Source organism: Heterocephalus glaber, unplaced genomic scaffold (assembly GCF_053883595.1).
Source record: "Heterocephalus glaber isolate CG9 unplaced genomic scaffold, H.glaber_assembly_v1.0 deba00000281, whole genome shotgun sequence".
Taxonomy (NCBI): Eukaryota; Metazoa; Chordata; class Mammalia; order Rodentia; family Bathyergidae; genus Heterocephalus; species Heterocephalus glaber.
This window is the reverse complement of record NW_028258139.1, coordinates 8,658,971-8,677,408: the sequence shown is the minus strand read 5'-3', so window position 1 is coordinate 8,677,408 and position 18,438 is coordinate 8,658,971. Positions and strand designations below refer to the sequence as shown.

Sequence of the window (18,438 nt, the reverse complement as noted above, 5' to 3'; positions counted from 1 at the left end):
ATTTTCCTCAGCTCCTCTATTTTTTTTAATCTGTATTTGCTCTAGAGTTATTAATCATATCTTTCATTATGGTCACCATCTCTGTTGTTATCTGAGAAATTATTTCTGATTTCATATTTTCCAGAGCCTCTTTCATTACCTCCCTTTTTTTTTTTTTTTTTTGTACCAGGGATCGAACTCAGGTCCTTGTGCTTGCAAGGCAGGTGGCAGAACCACTGAGCTAAATCCCTGGCCCTGTTACCTCCCTTTTTAACCAATTCAGGGAGTCCAGATGGTTGGCTTTCAGATGGGTCCATCTTGGTGTCCCCTGAATTTGCTTTTGGTGATCTAGAATTCTGGGTTTGCATCTCGTTTAGGTGTCTTCTCATTTCTATTTTGTTGTTTTTGTTGTTAATGCTTTTGGTTTAATTCCTGGCTTGATGCTTCTATATTGCTTATTGTGAGTATCTTTATTGCCAGTATTTAGAGCCCTTAGGGCATGACTACTTCTCAGGGGTGTCTTCTGGGTACAGTTAGACTTTGGGTTTTGAATCTGTAATGACCCTTAGGCAATCTCAGTCTTGGTATACCAGGAAGAGCAGCTTACTAGAGCAATCACATTACCTTGGCCAAAGTAATACAATCAGCATCGACAATAGCATCAAACACAGCTTAGAAAATGACAAATTGTGGTAGCTAATTATCTGTCACTCTCCACCACATGAACTAGAGTTGAGGTTATATATCAAAATCTAGGACCAACCAAAAATATGTTTGCAGTAAATAAGCCCTCCAGTATAGTGAGTTTACCTTTCAGAAAGAAGACTTAGAAGGAGTTGGGGGACGGGGGTGTAGAGAAGTAGAAGGAGAGGGAAAAGTTAGAAGTAGAGCTAGAGCATGCAATAAGACCATGTAAATTTTGGGAAACTGGTGAAGATAGGAGGAAAAGAGAGAAGGAAGGAACAAAAGCAAGACTAGAACAATCTAATGGCAACAGGAGAACTTGAAACTATATATATGCTCTTATAGAAGTAAGAACAATCAAGAAAAAACAAGATGGGAAAAACAGGAACAAGAAAGGAGAGAAATGAAGAAGAGGTAGGAAGGAGGAGAAAAGAAAAGAGAGAAAAAGAAAGAAAGAAAAAAAGAAGAGAAAACAGTCCCCTTCAAGGTATGTCTCTGCTGTCATCTATAGACAATGTGGGCAGCAGCGTGCAGATCCGAGTCACTTATTCTCTGCGAGTCAGCCATAGTCCACTGAGATTCAGGCTAGTTTCTGGTTGCGAGGCCGGAAGTGAGCTCCCTGACCTCCTGTGGGTTTGAACTCTGCACAATTCTGCTGCAGTTTCAAGTAGCCCTTCCCCCCCAGCAAGTCTGGGCTCCGGTAGGAGGTGCTGATCCTAACCACTCACCAGCCGATGTAGTCTGCTGTGTCTTTATTGCAGTGGGTATCTTTACTCTCATGGTGGGCTTCAATTCTTAGCCACAAGCCTCAGAGAGGTCCTCTCTCTCTGCTTCTCACCATTCTGCCATCTTCCCAAGCTCAGAACAATGGTCTCTCTGCTCTCTGCTGATGTCTGGATTTGGCCGTTGCTCTTGTGGGTGGGCCCACTGCTGATGGCAGGCAGTCGGGCGGTCGTGGCGGCTGAATGGCAAGCAGGCTCAGGGCCATAAACTAATTGATTTATTGTTTGTTTGGGTTTTTTTGTTGGTTCTGGGGATCGAACTCGGGTCCTTGCGCTTGCACAGCAGGCAGTGAAACCACTGAGCTAAATCCCCGGCCCATTGATTTAAAACTCATTTTCTGTATTAAGCTTTACTGGCCATTTAATACCCTTGGAGAGGTCCTGAGCATGGGAGCGGGTCCTCTGCCCCAGCCACCTCCTCAGAGTTGCTTGACCAGAGGCTGCTCTTATCTTTTCATTTTCTGAATCCTCTTTAATGTCCTTTTTCAGAGTACTACAGTTTTCAATGTAAAGGCCTTCTACTTCCTTCATTAGATTGATTCCTAGATATTTCTTTTTTGGATGCTATTGCGAAAGGCGTTGTTTCCCTAATTTTTCTCTCAGTGAGTTTATTTGTGTACAGGAATTCTATTGATTTTTGAGTGTTGACTTTGTATCCAGCTACACTACTGAATTTTGGTTATTAAATCTAGAAATCTTTGGGGATCTTCTATGTAGAGTATCATGTCATCCGCAAATAATGATAATTTAATTTCTTTCTTTCTTTTTTTTTTTTTTTGGTACCGGGAATAGAACTCAGGACCTTGTGCTTGCCAGGCAGGTGTGGCACCACTGAGCTAAATCCCCAGTCCCAGATAATTTAATTTCTTCCTTTCCTATCCTTATTCCTTTTATTTTTTCTCTTGTCTAATTGCTCTGGTTAATATTTTCAGAACTACATTGAATAAGAGTGGTGACAGTGGACATCTTTGTCTTGTTCCTGATTTTAGAGCGAGAGGTTTTAGTATTTGTGCATTAAGTATGATGTTGGCTGTTGGTTTATCATAGATGGCTTTTGTCAGATTGAGATAAAGATCATCTAGTCCAATTTTCTGTATTGTTTTTATCACGAATGGGTGTTGAACTTTGTCAAATGCTTTTTCTGCATCTAAGATAGGTAAAACTCTTGAAGATATAGGCATAGGCAAGAATTTTGTGGACAGAACCCCAACTCGACAAGGGATACAGTAACACCAAGAATCAGCAAATGGAACCATATCAACTTAAAAAGCTTCTACACAGCAAGGCTGGGGATTTAGCTCAGTGGCACCAATCCCTGGTACCCCCCCCCCAAAGAAAGCTTCTGCACAGCAAAGGAAACAATTATCAGAGGGAAGAGGCAACCTACAGAATGGAAAATAATTTTGCCAACTATTCCTCAGATAGAGGACTAATATCTAGAATATATAAAGAACTAAAAAAGCTTAGCCCCCCCAAATAAAAGACCCAATCAAAAAACGAGCAACTGAAATGAACAGATGATTCTTAAAAGAAATACAAATTGCCAATACACACATGAAAAAATGTTCAACATTGCTGGCCGTTAGAGAAATGCAAATTAAAACAACACTGAGATTTCATCTTACTCCAGAAAGAATGGCTATCACCAAGAAATCAGAACTATGAGTAGTCTAAGCATCCCATTTGTAGCTAGCATCTTGTGGGACTCAGCCCTTACCCTGTAGGATTTGATGCTAACTCCAGAAATTAGTGTCAGAATTGAATTCAATCACAGGCACTCACCTACTGTGAGAGAATAGAGGTCCGGAACAAAGAACCTCAGAAGGTTGGTACATACTACAACATGGAAAAACACTAAAAATATTTTACTAAGTAAAACAGTCTAGATACAAAAGACCACATACATATGCTATGATTCCATCAATTCAGGTGTGGTGAGTGACTACTAATAATATGGCTTTCTCTTGGTGGTGGTCAAAATATTTGAGAATTAGGTAGTGGTGGTTTTTGTGCAACATTGTGAATATACCAAAATCTACTGAAGCATACACTTTTAAAATAATCCCCCCAAAAACCCTTTTAAAAAGTAGATCAAAAGGGAGAAGTATGACACAGTTATATATGTGAAAGTGTCACCCAGCTCTCCACACAGAGGAATGCATTATGAAGAGGGACTCTAATGACAGGAGAAATTACAGCTCCCGCTCAACTGACAATGAATTCAAAATAGTTGGTCCCATAGAGCGTCAATTTCAGTCTATTTCCTTTGCTCAGCCAACTACAGAAACCAAGTATTTCTATCTTTATCACATAGCCAAATCTTTACTGATCCCAACAGGAAATTTTTTATTTGTTTATTTTTGGTTTGGGTTTTTGTTTTTTGAGACAGTGTCTTGCTATATAGTTCAGGCTGGTCTTGAACTCACTATGTAGCCCAGACTGGTCTCAAACTCATAGCAATCTTCTTTCTTCAGCCTCTGGAATGCTAGGATCACAGGCATGGGCCACCATTGCTGGCCCAACAGTAAATTCTTTAGTCCAGTGTCACCAATTGCAAGAAACTGGGCCAGGGATGTAGTTTAAATTTAAAATGGTAGGGCTGGGGATTTAGCTCGGTGGTGCTGCCGCCTGCCTCACAAGCACAAGATCCCAGGTACCGCAAAAAAAAAAAAAAAAGCAAGGGCATGGATAAATGCTTGTAGAACTGGATTGGATGGAAGGGAGGAATCTACATTTATATATTATAAAATTATAAATTGAACCTCTACAAGGTTGAGTTTTCCTCTGACTCATTTGCTTGGCTCCTCTTTCATTGTGATGAGCCAAGGCCAAGGCCAGGGCATCACCTGGCACCCAAGGGTTCAGGAGAGACTTTGATCTGATATCACAGGGTCTCCGCAACTTCTGTCCCAGACTGTCAGAACCCTCAGGCTGATTCCTGCCTATTGTTTCTACCTTCATCTCAGTCTTCAAAACTTTAGTCTTTGAGCCCTTCTGGGCATTTTTCTCCAGAGCTACTGAATGGGGCTTTAAGAACTGTTTTTCTGGTTCTTCCTGTTTGGCACCTGCAATTGCAATTGTCTTCCAAGAGTCCACAGATGGCTCTTCCCTCCAGCTTCCTTGGGCTGTGGGACACAACCAGCTCTAGCTAGTCAGTGGACCCAAGGGCTCTCTCCACTCTCTTCGTCCTCCTGCCTTTAGATCACCCTTGCAGGACACAGACAGTCCCTGTTCCCACAGCCACCGCATAGCAGTGCCTGTGGTGGCCTCTCCTGAACTTGTGCTGCTTCCCCTGAGAACTTCTGGTTGTTCTTTTCGATGCTTCCACAGGCTTTGTCTTTCCCTGGTCACATACTTTGGTGAAAGACTGACCTTTCTCCTTTCAAGGATTACACTGGGCAGGATCTTGAATTTCAAGCCATTGCATACGGGAACAAGTTTGAGAAATATTCTTAAGTGCTTCCTAAGTTTTGTGGGATTTTTTAAAGTGTGATAAAATACACATAACAAAAAATCTATCTTATGTAGCTCACTGGTGTAGCATATGCTTAACATGCATGAGGCCCTAAATCTAACCTCCAGCAACACACACACACACACACACACACACACACACACACACACACAAAGGTAGCCATCCTAATCATTTTTTAAAAATTTAACAATTTAATGCAGGAACTGCCAAAGTTGCAGTGCTTAATAGTTAAGGGCACAACAACTAGGTTCCAAGACATGAAGATATCACATCTGAGAAACTGGGAGGAAAATTACTATGTAAAGTAACTATAAAGGATGTGGTAAGGAGACACTATTTATTTATTTATTTATCTATTTATGGTTTTTGCAGTGCTGAGTATTGAACCCAGGGCTTCATGCATGCTAGGTAAGCTCTCTACCAGTGAGCTACATTACCAGCTCTGAGGGCACACTTTATAATATAAAACCTTTCATATAGTAGTTGCAAAAACCCATTGGGTCTTCTCTGGGCTTGAAAAATGGTGTTCCAGACATCAGTGTAAATTATCAGCAACTTTCAACTCTTCTGTTTTCACCCTTCAGTTCTTCCCTCTCAGTCTGTATCTGAGATCTGTGAGGTTTTTCTCCAAATGATTCATTCGACTACTCATATCATCAAGTTTTCCAGTAACCCAGTTGGACATGGTCTGAAGTTTATGCTGCAAAGTGTCTGCAGCACCGGAGAGGTCCTGCATGGTCTTGGGGTCAGTCCCCACCATCTCCCCAGTCCCCAGCCTGGTGGCAATGTCCTGGACCATCATCTCCACTCCTGTTTGGGCTGATGCCCCCAGTAGCTGCTTCTCATGATGGGTCTATTTTAATCACTTTTAAGTACAGAACCGAATTCTTTTCATGTTGCAAAACAGAATCTCTTTACCCATAGGGCAGGAAGTTTCTCTTCTTCTCTCTCACCAGGCCCTGCCAACCACCATTCTACAATCTGTCTTTATGAATTTGACCTTAAGTGCCTCACGTATGTGGAATCATGCAATATTTGTCTTTTTGTGACTGGGTTATTCCACTTAGCATAATGTGTTCAGGTTTTGTCAAGTTGTGGCATATGTCAGGATGTCCTTGCCTTTGAAGGCCGAATCATATTCTGCTGTGTGTACACCACTTTGCTTATCAGTCACCCATCCGTGGACATTTAGCTTTCTTTTATCTTATTATGATAATGTTGCTATGAATCAGAGTGTACAAATATCTCTTGGAGGCTCTGCTTTCAATTCTTTCAGATATATAACCAGAAGTAGAATTTCTGGATCACATGATAATTATATTTTTAATTTTTTCAAGGAATTACTATACCCTTACACTAAAATTTTAGAGAAAAACAAAATCACCCAGAAATAATCAGTGGAAGAAACTAGATTAATGTGATGCAAGATGATAAGTCTGCTATCTTTAATGTTTATCCTGAGTCCCCTTCTTTCCTTTCTGTCCTTTCTTTTTTTTTTCTTTCTTTCTTTCTTTCTTCCTTCCTTCCTTCCTTTCTTCCTTTTGGACCCATCTGTAAAGGGGGTCTAGGCAACATTTTGTCAGGCCACTGCATCACCTTTCACAAAAGCCTAGTAAGAGAAGTTGCAGAAGCACAAAACATTTCTGGGTATGGTGGTACATGTCTGTAATCCCAGATATTTGGGAAGCTGAGGCAGGAAGATTATGAGTTCAAGCCCAGTCTGGAGACTTAAGTGAGACTCTATCTCAAAATAAAATAAAAAGAGTTCAGAGTGTAGCTCAGTGGTAGAGAACCTCTGGATTCAACCCCTGGTACAGAAAAGGAAGAAAAGAAAAAAAAAAAAACAAAGGAGAAGCATGAGCCACAGGCAACAGAATGTGGCAGCTCTGCTACACAGCACATCATTCACTACGAGTTAGAGAATCTGGCTGGTTGCTAAGAACACAGTCTCAAGCCAGGCTGCTGGATCTGAATCCTTGCTTCTGCTACTTCTGAGCTGAGTGATCTTGGTCAGGTTACTTGACCTTCCTGTACTTCCTTCTACTCCTTCCTATGAATAGGACTCAGGCTGGATTCTGGAAGCCTTGAGCAAGGAAGCCTTGGAGGATGAGAAATAAGACACTTGGAGAAAATAAGGAAAATGATGGAAAAATTGTCCAACTGAACATTAAAATCAAAGGGCCACAGATGAGACAATCAGAGATCACAGCTGGGGAGTTGCTTCTCAGAATGTTTACAGAATCCTACTTGCAGTAGAATTGATTCGGATTCCCACTCACTCCTCTTTCTGGCTGTCCCCGTGTACATCACCTTCCTCCTGTTCACTGGTTCAAGCCCCACCCCCAACTGACCGATTCCGAAGCATTGTCATTGTGGACACATTTCAAATGCAAATATATGCCCTCTATTAACAGGACACAAGAGTTGCCATGAAGCAGATCAAACAAGAGAAGAGACAAGATCAATACACCAAAGATGTGCCCCAGCTCATTATTCCATCTTCTAGTGACTGAAGGCAAACAGAATGTGCTGCAAGAGAAGAAACGAGTGTGCAAACCCATGAGCATGACATGGAGAAAAGGGACACTCCAGCCCATGTCTCACTGTGCCACCAGGTGCCCCAGTGGGAAAACACTGTAATTGGCAGGAGTCTAATAGAACCCTCAGGCATACAGAGTCAGGCTGGGTTCTGTGACAGAACAAAGATCTTGGCAATGTATTAAAAAATCATGTGTTTTTCAAGGAGAATGTAAGAACAAAGAAAAAGTAGGCTATTGTTGTACACGTAACTGACAATGATCTTTAATTATTCTGATTGAATGATGGTCCTACCACTATTGCATCCATGCGAGCTGGACTTCTCAAACATTTGAGCTCTGCTGTGCTTACGCTGAGGACTAGGATTCTGCAGCACTCATCCTACCCAGGCCTGTTGAGGATGGAGTTCCAGCTGTTCAATAACTATGGTCCATAATCCCAGCATTCGAGGGACTGAGGCAGAGGATCACCAGTTAGAGGCCATCGTGGGCTGCATAATGAGATCTTGTCTCACCAGCAATGTCTGGGAATGCTTGAGGTTTGGGCCACAGCCACTGAAATGCTCTCTGAGCATTTCTTTGCTTCCCCAGGCCTTGTCAGGTTGCAGAGCAGGGCAACAACAACAACAGCAAAACTACGGTTCCTATTCTGGGCCACTCATCTGCATGCTCCATGGGTATATTTATGGTTCTGTGTGGAACTAGACACGTGATTCCTCTCCTGGAGCCCCAGATAATGGAACCAAAGGAGAGGGCCAAGAACTGTCCCCCAAGTCAGAGCCCAATTTTAGCCACTGAGCCAACAGTGGGAGCATTATTCTCAAGCCTTCATTAGCAGGGTCCATTGTTCTCTGGTTACAATAGGAGTGAGCACAATAGCAGCTGCAAAGCCCCTTCCCTTCCTTGCTAGACCTGAGTATGAACATGAAAAGCCGGTGTTATTAGCACAGAGGGGTTTGAGAGCTCTCAAAGGACACCACTGACAAGGATGGGAGCATAAAATTCAAATTTTTTGTTGCTGCTTTTTGTCTGTTTGAGACAGGGTTTCACTGTGTAGTTCAGGCTTGTCTTGAACTCATTATGTAGCCCAGGCTGTCCTGGAACTCATGGCAACCTTCCTGCCTCAGCCTCCCTAGTGCTGGCATCACAGGTGTGTCCCACCACGCCCCGCTCATTTTTGTTTGTTTTAGTCAGAATCTTGTCCAGCCTGGTCTCAGACTCCTGGGCTTGAGTAATCCTCCTACCTCAGCTACCCAAGTAGCAGGGACTACAGCCATGAGCCACCAGACCCAGCTATTAGATTCACTTTAAAAAAAAAAAAAAAAAAAAAAGCAACATAGTATTGAACTGAGTGAGTTGGCACACGGCTATAATCTCAGTACTCAGGAAGGCTGAGGCAGGAAGATCTCAACTTTGAGCCCAGCCTGGGCAATTTAGTGATTTAGGAAGATCCTGTCTCATGAAATAAATTTTTTTTAAAAAGATAAATAAGGCTGGGGATATAGTTCAGTGCAAAGACCCTGGGTTCAACCTCCAGTATCACAAATAAACAAAAACTAAACAAGGCTGAGGCAGCAGGATTGCCACATGTTCAAAGCCATTCTGGGCTACATAGTGAGTTCAAGGTCAACCTGGACTACAAAGCGAGACCCAGCCTCAGAAACACTGAAAAAAAATAGTAGAAGAATCCTGAAATACTACAATAATTGCTATTATTATTATTATTATTATTATTTTTGGTACTGAAAATTGAACTCGGGACCTTGTGCTTTGGAGGCAGGCGGCAGAACCACTGAGCTAAATCCCTGGCCCATAGTTGCTATGATTAATCATTTATTGTATTCTGGCATATTGAAATAACTAGAAAAATAATATGGGTTTTCACAATACATATATATTTATTTGCCAAGTCTGAGTCATTTTGCTCATTTTGAATTCTGTTCTTTCCTGCATCTTACACCCTCAGCTTCTCTACAATTTATGGTTGATTCTCATTGTTTACAATGATTATGATCTCTAGGAATCTACTACGAATACTGAATCAATAATCACAATATTTTCATCAACCAGTATGTGTGTTTCCATTTATTTATAGATATATAGATATCTTATTTAACACATACAGTCGATTCTTTAACATGGGATTTATGACCAATAACACTCTAACTCATGCCTAAATTATGCTTATTTAATGCATGTATTTTCTCCATGAAGCACATCATAATCTTCTTGCACCTGGCAAAAGCTAGACAGTTCTCCAGCACTGTAATTAGGGAGCATTTTGTTAGTTTGTTTTCCTTTTTTGTGGTGCGGAGGAAGGAGCCCAGGCCTCCTGCAAGTTTGGCCAGTGCTCTCCTACTGAGCTACACACCCAGCCCTGGGGGCCACTTTTAACAGCCTAATAGAGCAGGGGATGTGCCTCAGTGTGAGAGCATGTGCTCAGCATGCAGCATGAAGCCCTGGGTTTGATCCCCAGCCCTAATAGACAAACAAATAAATACAACAACAAAATGGAAAAATGAACAAAGAGCACACAAAGATGAAAAACTTAGCACTAACTATACTGCAGATACAAAGGACACTTGTTTTTATTTTTTGTTTTTGATACTGGGGATTGAACTCAGGACCTTGCACTTGCAGGGCAGGCGCAGTGCCACTGAGTTAAATCCCTGGCCCCCAAAAGACACTTGTTTATGGTACAAGCAAGTTGAAACAAGAAGGAGCTGTCTGAGCTCAGCTGAGGCCATCTGTCACCATGTTTTGGTGACTCAGATTTCTCACTTCTCTGTCCATATCCGTGAATGACTGCAAAAACACTGTGGGGATGGATTTTGGGGTGACAAATACATTTTAAGGAGTTGGCAAATATTCAAATATAGACTCAGGCATAGTGAAGACTAATCAAGCACCCTTGTGGATGAGAATATTTTATGGGTAAAATCTTGCAATGGAATCAGAAATCAAGAAAACATGGTTCGCTCAACTCTCAGAACATGGAGAATTCTATAAGAGCACTGTGAAGCCAAGCATGGTGGCACACACCTGTAATCCCAACACTCTGGGAGGCTGAATCAGGAAGATCATAAGTTTATGCCCATCTTGGGCAATTTAATGAGACTCTGTCCCAAAAATAAAAATACCAAAAAAAAAAAAAGTTTTTAAAGAGGGTAGGTATATAGCTGAGTATGAAGGCTATGGGTTCAATCCACAGTACTATAAAAAAAAAGAAAGAAAGAAAGCACATTTGGATATGTTAGCCTTCACATACGTATACGACTGACACTGCCACATTCCCTAGTCTAGTCATCAGAGCATGGATAAGGAAACACTACCCATTCATGGAAGTGTATTTGCTCTCAGCCAGTTGTTTTTGAGGTCTGGCCTTGTCGAACCAACGCATCCGAACCACCTTGTCAAAAATGCAAAATTTTCTGGCCCCACTCTGGACCTACAGGATCAGAAGCTCTGGGGAGAGGGCCAGCGATCTGTATTTTCAAAGCCTTTGAAGAGATGTGGAGGGATGCCCAGGTTGAGAACTCTGCTGTAAGTCACCCACCTCACTGGTCCCTCTATCCCTAATGGGCTGCAAGAGGCTTGACTGACTTCTTGCTGTGGAAACAGCCAGGCTTGACAGAAGAGTCTCACTTCTGCCTTCTGTATCGGGGAAACCCTAAGCTACTTAAATACCCTGCCTCTTCCATTTCCTCATCTGTAAAAATGTAGAGATGAGAAGAAATAGTGGATAAAGGCCCTTAGCAAATGCCTGCATTACCCCCCCCCTTTCATTATTCCTTCCTGAATAAGACATGAAGCATGAAGAAAAAAAATTCCAAGGGGGGCATTTTTGTTTTGTTTTGTTTTGTTTTTCCGGCCTTCCAATGGAGCTTAGGGTATTATCTCAGAGGAAAGTTTTATTTTCCTGTACTGGAGATAGAACCCAGAGCCTTACATGCAAGGAAAGAGCTGTGCTACTGGCCTATATCCCTGGTTCCCTATTTGTGTGTGTGTGTGTGTGTGTGTGTGTGTGTGTGTGCATGTGTGCGTGTGTTTGGTGCTGGGGGTTTAACCCAAGGCCTTCCCACTGAACTAAATCCCCAACCCTTTTTATTTTTTGAGACAAGTTTTCACTAAGTCACTAAATTGTCCAGGTTGGGCTCATACTTGTGATCCTTCTACTTCATCCTCCCAGAGTTCTGAGATTATAGCCCTGAGCCACCAGGCCGAGCTCCGCAGCCCCACCCCCTTTTTTCTTTTGAGATGGTATCACTAAGTTGCCTGGGCTGGCCTCGAACTCATGATCCTCCTGCCTCAGTCTCCTGAGTAGCGGGGATTACAGGCCTGTGAAACTCCAGCCAGCTCAGAAGAAACAATTATATTATCACGTGTCACTGAGGAAAAATGCAGATTTCGATTTACCAGCCCTCTACCTTGAGCCATGCATTAAAATCAGAGCAGAATCCAGAGCATTGTGTCCAGAGATTGAAATTCTCCATGGTAGGCTTTTTTCCTTTGAAATGACCTGATTTGGTTCCTGCTCTAGTTTGGCTGTGATTTGATTGTGCTCCCCAAAGCCCACATGTCAGTCTTCAGCATTGGTCCTCATGAGGCAGTGAGACCTTTAAGAAGCAGGGCCCTAGATCACCTGGAGCTGTGCTTCAGAAGGGACTGTGGCAGCCCAGTCTCTCCGGCTTCTGCTCCTGCAAAGTGACCTCTTACTCTGTGCTTCTGCCATTGTGGGGCTGAGGTGGAGCCAGCACTATGTTCTCAAACCCCCAGAAGTATGAACTGAATAAACCTCTTCTTTCTATAAAGTTTCCCAGACGTGGGCATTTTATCATAGCAATGGAAAACTGATGAATACAGTTTCCTCGTAGAGCTGAAGTGCAGCTCTGGCTGTGTGTAGGAAGTCTGTTGTCCTGCATTTAAACTCACCTGGAGTCAGCTCGTGGACCTGCTGTGACCATCACCATGTAACCTAATTGTTCTAATCTTGATTCCTTCACTGTGAGCACAGGTTTGCAAACATTTACAAAGAGGAAAAGAGGACTGTAGTCTTGGAAATTTAATGGTAAAAAAATGGGATTTTAATGGTTAAAAAACCCCACAATTGCCCTGTTCTAAGCCAGGGAAATTTCTTAACACGGGTTTCAAGATACCTCACCATGCTTCCCCAGGCTTCCTCTCACTCCAACGCACCTTCATTTTCTTTTTAATACTGAAAATTAGACTCAGCATCAGCTAGGCAAATGTGAGTGCCATTTCTTTCCCCTTGGAGAGTCTTCTGAAAAATTATCCTGGAGGAAACTGAGACCTAGAAAGAGAAGTGATTGACCCAGACCACATTTGGATCCAGATCTCTTTCTCCAACATCACACTCCTTGTCCCTGCTCCTAAGCCATTATTTCAGGCCTTCCCTACTACCGTGGAGCTGCCCTTTCCTTTCCATGCAAGCTGGCCATTGAATCTTTCAACCCTTTTGAAGATTCATCTCCTCTAGGAAACCAGACTTTGGTAATCCTTATCTGGCTCCACTCACCCCCTTTCTTCCAAGATCCTCTTTCTCTTCCAGGAATGGGATTATAGACGGTCGGATCGTGGAAATATTTGGCTTAGAGGAACATTTCAATGTTTATAGGTAAAGATCCCAACTAACCATGCAGTTAGGCTGAGATCACTAAGCTAGTTGAGGGACAAAACAAGGCCAGAACCCAATTTTCTTGGAGTCCTAAGCTCAAGATTCTTTTTACTACGCGGAAAGATCTGTTTGTGCTTCTTTTCTCTATCTGTGTTCTTATGTTTTTTTCATAAGGCCCTTTCTTCTCATTTCTTTTATCACCATTACCATCCTCTTCCTCTTCTCCCTCCTCATCTTCTCCATTCAGCGATAAGTAACCATTACTGATTGCCCAGCTCTTTAACTCTCTTTCTTTATATCCAAATGATTACAAGTTTCATCGCCCTGTGAGTGTCCATTATCGTTTTGCCTCATGGAGCCCAGAGCTGGGACAAGGGAAGAAGCATCACTACCCATGGAGAAAGCCCAGGACTTCATCTGAAACTTCAACTATCAAACCACAACTTGCTGAATGGAAAGAGCAGGAAAGCTTGGGGACCACAGTGACCATCAATGATAACGGGAAAGTTGGCTCAACTCTTGCCTAGTAAAAGTCACAGGAGCCAGTGAGTGTGAAGGTGCTGGCCTTCAGTCGGGCCTGCTAATTGCTTGCCCTGTTCTGTGCCGACCGTGGCTGTGACACCAGGCAGCAATGGACTCCCAACTCCAGCTGGGCCAACAGGACTCTATTGGGTAATTTAGAACTGAGGGCCACAAATGCCACTCCTTGCTCTGTAGGTGCTACATCATGAAGTGGCAAAAAGCTAGGGCCCAGATGATCATGCTGAAGCTGAGAATGAGGCAGAACCTTGGAAAAGAGAGACCCCAAAACCAGACAGCAAGCTCAGGCCAGATCCCACTCTAGGGTCTCCCCGCTGTGTGATCTGTGTAAAACCCAGGAAATCCACCAGAGCCCTTTTTTTCCTTCCTTATTTCCCCCAACCTTGAACCAGTTGAGTGCGTTTCTTTTGCAACCAAGAAGTCTTGACTAAGACCCTCCTCTTCTCCACACAGCTAAAAACCGAGCTGGGGTGACTGCACCCGGTCTGGCGGGAGCGGGGAGAGTGCTGCCGAGGCTTCGGAGGCACTGTTGCCTTCTCTGAGGGGATGGTGCTTGTCAGGCTGTGACTTTTGCACAAATCAGAGATCACGCTCACAGCTATTTCTATCTGGCCGCTCCCCCACGCAGGTAAGCACAGCAGTGTCTGCCCTCAGCCTCCACTGAACTTCCTCTCAGCCGCTTCCTTCTGAAGAAGCTGGGGAGACTTGTCTGGTTGGTGGCCTTGTTAAAGTGAAGTGCACTGCTCTTGGCTTTCTGCCTGTGACTTCCCTGCTGGGAGGCAGGAGGATGTACTGATCCGGCTTCAGGCACCAGTATACCACCCTTGTGCTGTCTGACACTGCCACATACCATCTGTACTAATATTTTCTTCATTTACAAAATATACTTTTCCTCCTTATCTTCACCAATGATGTTCATGAATGTGAGCACCATGGGTTTGCCATGAATATCATACATTAAAATGCAAAAGTATTAGCTGGGCACCTTGGCACATGCCTGTGATCCAAGTTACTCAGGAGGCTGAGGCAGGCAGATTGCAAGTTTAAGGCTGGCCTGGGCAACTTGGCTAAACCCTATCTCAAAAATAAAGCAAAAGGCCAGGATTTAGCTCAGTGGTCCCGCCACCTGCCTCACAAGTGCAAGGTCCAGAGTTTGATCCCCGGTACCAAAGAAAAATTTAAAAAATAAGGCAAAACTATTAAAAATTTTTAAATGTTCTTTACTCCCAAAGATTATCTTATGGATATCACCTTAGAAGAATTATACTGTATGGGTTTGGGGGCTAGACATATCCGGGTTAGGTCTTAGCTCTCCCTCACAAGTGTCTTTGGGTCAGACACTTAACACCCTCTAAATTCCAATTTTGCCATAAATGTATCTTCCTTAGAGTTTTGGTGAGGGGATACATTTATTTGTTTATTTAGTGATAAGAATCAGGGTCTCACTATGTTGCCCAGACTGACCTTGAACTCCCAGACTCAAATGGAATCCTCCTGCTTCAGCCTCCCAAGGAGCTGGGTTGTTCATAGTACGCTCTTTTTTTGGTACTGGGGAATGAACTTGGGTCCTTCTGCTTGCCAGGTAAGTGGTGAAACCACTGAGCTAAATCCTCATAGTACACTCTTAACTTCTCTGCTTCACCTATTCCTCGTTAGTTCCCTTCTTCCCTTCCCAATTTGTTTGAAACTGACAGTGGTGTGAGATGGTTTTGTTTACTCCAGTATAGGGAGTGTATATGAATCCCTTCAGGCATAGAGAGCTAGGTGGGGAGCATCTGCTCGGGCTGGGTTTGCAGTACCTAATGATGTGACTTGTTACCCCACTTCGCTGTGTGGCTGAGATAATGGCCCTATTTCTATAGAGCCTGGTTCCCGGGTGTTCAAAGCCCTCCTGGACACTGTCTACATCTCTGTTCATTGTGGACAGGTGTCACCTCACTGTTCAGGGATAGGAATCGAGACCCTAACAGTTCTGACCTGGGTACTCAGCAGGGCTACAGAGCAAGAATCCACGGCTCTGGGTTCACAGGCCAAGGCAGTGCCTTGGGGAACATTCCTTGTGTTGACGTGGAAGGTGTTAGCAAAGGCGAGCAAAGAAGTGTCTCAAATAAATTTGCGCACATCAACTCAAGCAAAGTTAAAACAGATTTCTGTGGGACTTCGTAATGTTAATAAAATAATATGCCCCATAAATCACAGGTAGAGATAGAGTATATATCATTTTCCAAATTTGACCATTAAGTATACCTTAGGAATTTTTTTTTAGTGATACTAGGGACTAAACCCAGTGTCTTTGCACTGAGCTACAACCTTGGCCCTTTTAATTTTTTGTTTTGAGACAGGATCTCACTAAGTTATCCAGGCTGGGCTCAAACTTGCAGTTATCCTGCCTCGGCCTTGCAGAGTGCTGGGATTACAGATGTTATCACCATGCCCAGCTCCTACTTAGGGATTCTTAAGATGGTGTTCCTCAGAGCACTAGCTTGGGAAACAGGAACTTTGTTGGCCATATTATCGTGAATTCTACCCTCTAATCTCTCACAGAAGCAGGTTGCTCTTGCTTACTAACACAAACAAAAAAACCTCAAAAATATGAAACAGCCGTAACTCCTCCATCACCCTAGTCTACTCTGACAACCAGGATTTCTTTCCTGTGTCGCTTACTACTGCAAGCCTAGGAAAATTGATTTCTTCCACAGCCTATATTTGATCATAGGTTTGCTAATTAAGGTGTAGTATTTCAACCCTTTAAATGGTTCTTAATTTCCTTTATTTTTAATTTTTCTTTTTTTAAATTTTGAGGACTTAAAATAATACCAGAAGCTAATCATTTCTCATTTAAAAAAATAAAAGATTGACAAGAAATATCACCTTATCTGGAAAAGAAAGCAAATCCTAGAGAGGCTGGGCTGTACAGCAGGACAGTGACAATCCTGCAAATACAGTGAAAGCTCCTGTCTGCTGACACAGGCTGCTTGTCAGCACTGAAGTGATTCCTTTGTGCGATTTTGGTTTGGGATGGCGGCATTCGAACCCAGGGCCTAGGCAAGCACTCTACCACTGAGCACATCTTCACCCCCTTTTGCCTTAATTTACATGTGAGGTGTATTGTGAACCCTTGGAACTGTCTTGATTCTATTTTTCTTTTAGATATTTAGTATAAATCCTGTGTGCATGGGAAGGATGTGACTGTGATGGCAACATCTACTTTAGAAGTATGAAGTAGACCTAAGATACCCACAGAGAGAGGGCCTTTAGTATTCCAATGGGGAGATCAGAACTGGGCCCCAGTTACAAACTCACCTTGGCCATATCAGTGGCTGCATGAAGGGTGGTGAGCAGGTTTCCCTGCAGGTGGGGGTCCCCTTCCACAGAAATGCAGCACAGGCCATAGCCAGAGCTGAAAAGGGGGTGTGAGCCATGGAGGATCCAAGGTGTATTCACTCTTGTTTTCCGGAAAGGTTTGAGAGAGCTTAGAACAAAGAACATGCATATTATACACTTAGTGGCAGAATTGTTTGGAGTAAGAGGAAGCAAACCAGGAAGGCTGTCACACATACTGAATATATAATTGTCTCAGAGCTTCCTGGCAACCATATCAAAAGGAGAAACATGTTATATAAGACAATAGATGCCCACCAGTTACCCACAATAAAAAAAGATTTTCCTGCCAGATATGGTGGTGCACCCAGAAGGTTAAAGCAGGAGCAGTGCAAGTTCAAGCCTGGCCTGGGTATCTTAGCAACTTAATGAGACTGACTCTGTCTCAAAACAAAACAAAAAAGGGCTGGGATGTAGCTCAGTGTGAAGGCCTTGAATTCAATTCCTAGTGCCAGCCACCAAAAATAAATGAATGTATTAATTAATTAATTTTGAAATTTAAAGAAACTAAATTCTTATTTTTTTCTCACAAAAGATCACATTTTAGGGGCTACTGTGCAATATAATGGACAATGTCCTGAGCAGTAGCTTTATAACAAATGCAGGAAATCTTCATAAGACTGTAACCCGTAACAAGTTTGGATTAAAGTCAAGATTATTATAGCAAGGGATTGTGGCTATAGAATTAGATTGACCTTTGATGAAGTACAAGACACAATATTTTCCTGTTTTCCTTCTATGAAATGAAAGAGTTTTCTTTTCTTTCTTTCTTTCTTTTTTTTTGAGACAGGGTCTCCCTCTGTAATCAAGCTGGCCTTCAAATCACTATGTAGCCCAGGCTGGCCTCAAACTCTCTGCAATCCTCCTGCCTCAGCCTCCTGAGTGCTGGGATTATAGGTGTATGCCAACACACCTGGCTCCAATGCTTATTATTGTCATTTATTTCACTTTTGGCCAGATCCATGAGTGTGAAATAGTGTTTTATTGTCATTTAAGGTTGCATGTCCCTGATTACTAGTAAAATGGAGCATTATTCTTATTTCACAATTCAGTTCTTTTTTCTTTTTGGTGCATTATCTGTTCAAACTTTTTTTGTCCATTTCCCTGTTGGGTTGTTCATATTTTTCCAATTGGTTTGTGGTAGTTCTTTATACCTTTTGACTCTTCTGCTTCATCTGTTAACGTATGCAGTCATCTTAAGGTTATTCTGGTAAATTTTCCACCTACATGTCATCCACAGCCACCACTGGCATCACTTCCAACATTTTATGTTTAAACATCATGACTTTATACATATGCATCTAACTAGGAAAATTTAAACAAAGCTAAAAAGGAGGGTTTTATTAAATATATAAATGCACTTTATATGTTCCTTTTATCCCAAGGTAAGCCCTTCCCTGAACAGAAGACATTTGAACCTGCCTA

The 18,438-nt window shown here is 42.6% G+C and overlaps 1 long non-coding RNA gene across 1 annotated transcript in view; it reads right to left on the bottom strand.

The window, feature by feature from the left end:
• The window catches only part of LOC147830209 (uncharacterized), a 50,843-nt gene extending 33,459 nt beyond the window's left edge, over positions 1-17,384 (bottom strand). Inside the window, exon 1 of the long non-coding RNA XR_015440795.1 lies at positions 16,936-17,384. This is a non-coding gene — a long non-coding RNA (uncharacterized LOC147830209). The remainder of the gene's footprint in view (positions 1-16,935) is intronic.
• Positions 17,385-18,438: the final 1,054 nt, after the last annotated feature.